At 44.2% G+C, this 8,014-nt stretch overlaps 1 pseudogene; it reads right to left on the minus strand.

Annotated features, from left to right (window-relative positions):
* Positions 1-7,357: 7,357 nt before the first annotated feature.
* Positions 7,358-7,476, minus strand: LOC118604551 (annotated as a pseudogene).
* Positions 7,477-8,014: the final 538 nt, after the last annotated feature.

An 8,014-nucleotide genomic window follows, 5' to 3' on the forward strand; every position in this document is an offset into this window, starting at 1 on the left:
CCCTTTAAGGGAGTAAAACTCTCGTCTTCGAGAACATATAAACAGGGCTTGGTGCCTGTGAGTAGGGACCCTGCCTCCAGGTGGCACCCCCTAACAGTGTGATTTTCTGGTTCTAATAAGTGAGACTTTGGCCAAGTGATATCCCCTCATTATGCCTCGATTTCCAAGCAGAAGAGCAGGAGTGTGGTAACATATGCCACTTTCGTTCAGTGAATCCTCTGTAGTGCGCCCAATGAGTCGTGGCTTTGTGGGAGGCATTGCGCTAGATGCTGACATTCAATAGTGAGCAGAGAGAGTGAGCTCTCATTGTAGCCACACTCTAGAAGGTGATGGGCACTAAAGAAATGATCCTAAACCAAGAAATAAGTGTGCACAAATTTGAATGAAGGCCTTGAAGAAACACAAGATCTGTCAGAACATAAAATGGGAAAGTTTTCCAGAAGAAGAGATGTTTGTGATGAGATATAAAGAATAAGGGGGAAATGGATGAAATCTGGGGAGGAGGAAAGGCATTTTAGGAAGGGAACATCATATAAAAGGCCAAGTGGCAGGAGGGGAGTGGCTGCTGAACAAACCTACAAAAGGGAGAGAGGAAGCAGATTTGTTGATCGGCCTGCAGGGGCGTATGGAGAGGCAGACACTGAAAGGCTGTGGGTGGGGATAGGTGCCCCAAGCAGCAGAGCTCAGGATGGAGAAGGGATGGGAGGAAATGTGATCAGGAAAGTAGCAGCCAGGAGCTGAATTCTGTGATTCTCACTTGCTCAGGTGGGCAGTCAGGGGGTTGAGTCCTGCTCAGGCGCCAACTGTAGGGCCACAACTCCTTCTCCCTGGAGCCCCAAGGAGTTCAGCATGTGGGCTGGGGACCAGGGAGGCTGCAGCGGAGAAGGTCAGCTTTTGCTTTACTCATCACTGTCCATTCACCACTGGGGAATGGGGTGGCGCAGGGGGCGCAGGCCAGGGCCCCTAACATGGGCTACCTGTCATACTGCTGTCACCTGGGGTCATTTCAGGTAGAATGCGACTTCACCACTGGCTTCGGCCAGACAGTTCACACACACACGCTTCTCTTGCTTGCACACACAAAGGGGATCTTTTGGAAAACTGGTCCTGGAAATCACAGGTGACTTTCCAGCCCAGTCTGAGTGCGAAAATAGCCCTCCACCCTGATGGCTGAGTGCTGGCCTGAGGGGTTCACTAGGTGCAGCTTAGCACCTGGGACAATGTCCAGACCCTGAGCTGGTACTTCCATCAAAGTCCTTAACCCTCACTATGACACTGAGAAGATCAGGTGCCCCAGCATGGCAGATAGGAAAACTGAGACTTGGGGAGGAGGGCACAGGGGAAGCACAACTTGTCCAAGGCCACACAGCCAGCAGGTAGAGAAGGTAGCTTTAACTCAAGCTTGTCAGCGCCAGTCCAGGGCTCGGTATGTTAAGTCCAGGACACACAGGAAAGGGCTACAGGGCCAAGCACATGAGAGGGAGTAGGAAGGGACAGAATGATCTAGGGGTAAAAATCCCCGGCTAGGAACTGACAAAGCTGACTTGCTCACTGACTTTGGCTAATCAGTCACACAGCAGCCCTCTGCCTCAGTTTACCCACTTCACATCAGGATATAAAATCTTGTACTCATAAGAGGGATGAGGATCATGGAGGGAGTGTGTTTTAAATGAAAACAAAAGCCTGGTACGAGCAGCGGATGGTGTTGTCGGCATCATTATTAATGTCATTAATAATAATGCCTATAATAAATCGTGAGGCTGCTGGATCACGTGCTCAATAGGGGGTTGACTGGTAATTTCCCTCGCACTTGTCTGGTGCTCTGGGCTCCCCAGAGCTTCTCCCATCTATCATCCCTTTAATCATCCCACAGCCCGCCCTGCAAGGGGGGCCCAGGGTAGGGAACTGCAGAGGCCAAGCCTCAGGCATAGGCTAGTACTGCCCTGTAAATGAAGACCCGAGGCTCCGGAGAGAGGGAGGGTCTGCCCCAGGATCACCCAGAAAGGGGGAGTAGAAGCTGGAACTGGGGCCTGGCCTCCTGATCCTGAAAGCAAGCTGCCCCGCAGCTCCCCCTCTCCCAGTTTATCCAGAAGTGGCATCTCCAGGAGCCTGGGTTCTCCTGGAAACAAAGATTGTGCTGCTTGCAGGGAGATCTCAGGCCTCAGGGTGGAGAGAGGGGCGGGGCCTTCACAAAGCTGTCTCAGAGGAGGGGAGCCCATCTCTCTGCTCTCTTCCCATTTGCTTCTCCTTTTCCATCTGGAAGAAGGCCTGAGCATGAGGGAAGGTGGGAGCACTGAGACCCAGTCTCCCAATTCCTGACAAATTCCTCAGACCCTTACCTCAAGCTTTCTGCTTCAGTCTACCCACCTCAGGCCTGGAGGGCTTGCTTCCTCAGAAAAGGGGTGACAATCAAAGAGATCCCAGACTGCATGCTGAATGGGACATCAGAGGGAAGCTGAATGGTGCCCACAGTCTACCTCCTACCCTGTGGAAACTGCAAGAGGGGTAGGAGGGGCAGCCTGGGTCCTGCTCCTCTGCCCAGGGTCCTGGGGCCATTCAGTGCTACAGGCTCCCATGTCTCCCTACAGAGAAGGGGCTCTGAAGAAGGAGATTTGGATGGAGGGGCTCCCATCCCTATCCAGGACTTCTCCTTCCTGCAGGCTTTCCTACGAGGTCCAAGTTCTATCTATGGGTGTCCCTCTGGTCATTCTTGTTCCCCACCCCACCATTCCCTAATTCAGATTTTGTTGATGCCACTCTCTGAATCCAACAGTCTCCACACATTTATCCTCTCACAATCCTTCCCCTACAGGCTGCCCCTGGCTGAGGACTTCAGTGGTTTCTCAGGATCCCAGGGGCAAAGGTCGATACTCCTGGCCTGTGCTCAAGGCCTTCATAGTCAGTGGTCAAAACTTAATCACCACTGCCCACCCAGACCCAGCTCTCCAGCCAGAAGGGAACACTCACTTTTTCCCAAATTTTCTCTGCTTACCTGCCTGCTCACTTTTGCCTTGGAGTCCCCTGCCTGGAAGCCCTACCTTCCATCTCTGTGGACTCAGCTCTTTCCCAAGCCCTGCAAATGCCACTTCCTCCAGACTTGCTCATTTTCCCCACACAGATCCCCACACACAGACAGGCTGTCCCTGCACTGTGACCCTGCCCCACCCAGAGCCCTTGTTCCTTCCTTTCTGTCAGCACCTCCATTTCAACCTGATTTTTGCTGAATGTGTCTGCTCCCAACTCACACACACACACACACACACACACACACACACACACACACACTCTCTCTCCCAACACATACACACACACGCACGCACGCACGCACGCATGCATGCACACGCACACACCCCAGGCTTGGAGCTCCTTGAGAGATAAGTTTTCTTTAGTCCAGGGAGACTTATTCAGGAACTCACACACCAAAGGGACTCAACAATTATTTGTTGGATCAAAATTGCACTAAACCATTTCCAAACCCACTCATAAGTACACACTCAGCAGAAATGAAGGCATATGATCTCTAAATTCGATGTCGTAGTATGTTCTGAGCAACAACAGCTAAAAACTGGAAACAAATCACATGTCCATGAAAAGAAGACTGGATACCGTGTGGAATACTATACAGCAGTGAAAAAGAGTGAACTACAGCTATACACATTACTCACGAGTCGTACAGACATAATTCTGGACCAAAAAAAAAAAGACATAGATGAGAACATATTGCATGATTCCTTCTGAGTGTGTTCCCAGCTTGCCTTCCACTCTCTCAACTTATATTTCAGTATGGGTCCAGCCTCCTTCCCACATGCTACAGTCCCACCCCCCGGCTCTCCAAAATTACCCCTCCCCCATAAAGACTCTCTCACTAACCTCCTCCGGAACCTCCAAAGCTCTCATATCCATCCCTTCCCCTCATCCACCATTGCAGCCATAGTCCTTCCTTCACGGTCTCTCACCTGAACTACTCAACTGCCCACTAATCATCTCTTTGCCTCCAGCCTCACCTTGTCTACTCTCCACTTCTGCTTCCCAAGAGGATCTCCTTTATGCCGTTAACAATAATCTCCATAAAATGTAAACTTAATTGTAGCATTCCCTCACTTGGAAACATCTTGTGGCTGCCCCTTATCTACGAGAACCATAATTTCTCAGTCTGGCATTCTTGGTGACACAAACTCAAACACTCCCTATTTATTGAGTGTACATACAGCCTGCTACACCCTTGCAAATAGTCCTTTTATTAAACTCTCCTCAAGGGGTATTTGTTTCCGGTTGGAACCCTGACAGGTACAATGAGGAATACCTATTTACGCATTGAACATATCTGACCTGGAACAGGCTGCTTCAAGAGAGAGTGAGCTCCCTACCCACAGAGGTAATCAAGTAGAGGATTGTCTGGCATGTTATCAATCAGAATACCTCTATGACCCCCACCCCTTGAGAGCCCTTCTTCTTGTGCCAGTCTTGTAAAAAAGCATCCAGTCTCAGTGCCTCTGCAGTTGTGATCTAATGACCTAATCACAGTCACCAGTCAATGCCGTATGCCAGGCCCTGTCACTGCCTCCTACTGTCAGCCTCAGGCTGGTACCCCAGACACTGAGAAACAGAGGCTGGCTCAGATTAGGAGGGATTCTTCCCCACTCCACACTCCTCCTTTGCCTTCAATCTAGCAGTGAATAAGGTGAATAAGAGAGGACTTCTGGGGGAGAGAGAAGGTGGAGAATAGATCAGTCCCCAGGTTAGGGCCAGAGACCCAGGAAAGAGAATGCCATTTTAAAGATAAAGAAACTAAGTCCCTCAGGAGACACATGATCGAGATTCTGTGGGAATTCTGCTTCTCCGACATTCTGCTAAAGACCCTTTTCTCCATTGAATTACCTGGCACTTTCATCAATAATCAATTGGCATTATCCAAGAAAGAAAGAATTGATACGCTGGACTTGATTAAAATTTAAAGCTTCTGCTCTATAAAAGACAATGTCAAGAGAACGAGGGGGGAAAAATCCACAGAATGGGAGAAAGATACATCTTTTAAAGGACTGTTATCCAAATATACAAAGAACTTAAAACCCAGTAATATGAAACAAACAACTAGATTTTAAAAATGGGCAAATGACTCAAACAGATATTTCATCAAAGAAGATATAAAGGTGGCAAATAAACATAGAAGAAGATACTGCCCATATAACAGAAGATATATGAAGATACTCATTATATAACATCACATGCATCAAAATCAAATTAAAACAGCTATGAGATACCATTACACATCTATTAGAATAGCCAAAATCTAGAACACTGACTATACCAAAAGCTGGTATGGAAAAACAGGAACTCTCATTCATCGCCGGCGGGCAATGCAAAATGGTACAGCCTCTCTGGAAGACAGTTTGGTGATTTCTTACAAAACTAAATATACTCTAACCATATGATCCAGCAGTCATACTCCTTGATATTTGGCCAAAGAAGTTGAAAACTTATGTCGACACAAAAACCTGCACAAGGATGTGTAGAGAAGTTTTATTCATAATTGCCAAAACTTGGAAGCAACCAAGATGTCCTTTAACAGATTTATAGATAAATAAACTGTACTACATCCAGACAATGAAATATTATTCAGTGCTAAATAAAAATAAGCTATTAAGTTATGAAAAGACATGAAAAAAATGTAAACGCATGTAAACCAATCTGGAAAAGCCATATACTCTATGATTCCAACTATATGACATATTGGAAAAGACAAAACTACAGAGACAGTAAGAAGATCAGTAATTTCCAGGGGTAGCAGTGGGGAAGGAGGGATGAATAGGTGGAGCACAGAGGATTTTTTCAGGGCAGTGAAACTATTCTGTATGATACTGTAATGATGGATACACGTCATTATAAATTCGTCCAAACCTGTAGAATATACAACATCAAGAGTGATCCATAGTGTAAACTATAGACTTTGGCTGATGACACGTTAATGTAGGTTCATCGATCATAACAAATGTGCTACTTTGATTGGAGATGTCGATAATGGGGGAGGAAGGCTATGCATGTGTGAGGGCAGAGGGTATGTATATAGAAAATCTACCTTCCACTCAATTTTTCTGTGAACATAAAACTGCTAAAAAAAAAAAAAAGTTCATTTTAACATATATGTCAGTCTAATTCTGATCTCTCTATTTTGTTTCATTCATTTATAAGTCTTGATTGTAGTAGTTATTTGGTACGTATTGAAAATGCTAGATAAGTCATTCGACTTTGTTCTTTTTCAAAATAGTTTTGGCTATTCTAACTTCTTTGTACTTACATATACAGTTAAGAATCAGCCTGTCAATATTTATAAGAAAGTATGCTACACTTTTCCTTAGGATTGCATTCAATCTATAGATTATTGTGAGAGAAGTAACCTCCTAACAATATTGAGCCTTATGATCCATGAACATATTATATCTATTTATTCAGGTCTTATTTGATTTTTCTCATCAATTTTATAGTTTCTAGCATATAAATATTGCATGTATTTTGTTAGATTAATTTCCAAATATTTTATGATTTTATGCTATTGTAAATGGATTTTTTAAAATTATAATTTCCAATTGTTTGTTGTTAATACAAAGAAACACAATTGATTTATATATATTGACTCATGCTGCAACTTTGCTAAATTTATGTTAGTTCTAGTATCTTTTTGGTACATTCTGTTGGGATTTTGTGTGTAGTCGGTTATGTCATCTTCAAACAAAGACTCTCTTTTTTCCTTTCTAACATGGGTGCTTTTACTTCTTTTTCTTGTCTTATTTCCCTGGCTAAGTCTTCTAATACAATGTTGAAAAGAAGTGATATGATTGGATGTTATTGCCTTGTCCTGATCGTATGGGGAGAGCATTCAGTCTCTCACCATTAATTATGATATTAGCTCTTTATCAGCTTGAAGAAATTCTACTCCTAGGCTTCTAAGAGTTTTTATCATAGCCAAATGTTAAATTTTGTCATATGCTTTTTCTGTATCTATTGAGATAATTGTGTGGTTTTTTTAATTTAGTCTCTTGATCTGGTGAATTACATTAATTAATTTTCAAGTGTTAAACCTATCCTGCATTTTTAGAATAAGCCTCGCTTGTTCATGATCTATTAACTGTTCGATATATTTTTAAAACCAATTTGCTAAAATTCAGTTAAGGAATTTTGCATCTATATTCATAAGGGATATTTGTCTGAATCTTTTGGATATTTTATTTATTTCTTTACTTATTTATTTAGGTGAGGCAACCCTGGTTAACCTCACAGATTGCTAGGACCTTGTCAGCTTACAACCCTTTATCTATCTATCTATCTATCTATCTATCTATCTATCTATCTATTTATTTTATGCCTACAGCACCTGGTCTTCCTAGGTGGTCTCCCATCCAAGTACTAACCATGCCTGACCCTGCTTAGCTTCTGAGATCAGACAGGATTCGGCGTGTTCAGGGTGGCATGGCTGTAGACTCTTGAATATTTTAATGCGTTTATCTGTTTTGGTATCAGGATAATACTATCCTTAAAAAATTATTTGAGAATGTTCTCAATCCATGTCAAGTAATTTTTTTTTTTATTGGATGTTGGGTATTGTGAATTTCATATTGTAGAGGGTTCAACTTGCTGGAGTCCTTTAAAAAGTGTTAGACTTTGTTTTAGAATGCAATTGGATTACTTGAGTTTAGAATACCCTTTACTCTTTGCTTTCGCAGGGAGGGGGTGGCAGTGAGAGGAGAAGCAGTCACTGAGATTCTCTTACTCTGCGACCCCTCTCAACCAGCCCCTGCCCCAGTTAGTACCAGTGCCTGCACTCACACTTCAGGTGGATGACAGATCACAGGCTCCATTCTGCCCCTGCCTACTTCTTGTTCTCTTCCTGGGCCCATGGGGAGGGAATTCATGATAGCCTGAGGACTCTCAGGGCTCACAGCTGAGAGCTGAATGTGTCCCCTGGGAAAATTCTCGGGACCTCAAGAATCCGTGGAGAATGACTGTCCCCCAGAAACTG

Source organism: Rousettus aegyptiacus, unplaced genomic scaffold (genome assembly GCF_014176215.1).
Source record: "Rousettus aegyptiacus isolate mRouAeg1 unplaced genomic scaffold, mRouAeg1.p scaffold_m13_p_6, whole genome shotgun sequence".
NCBI lineage: Eukaryota > Metazoa > Chordata > Mammalia > Chiroptera > Pteropodidae > Rousettus > Rousettus aegyptiacus.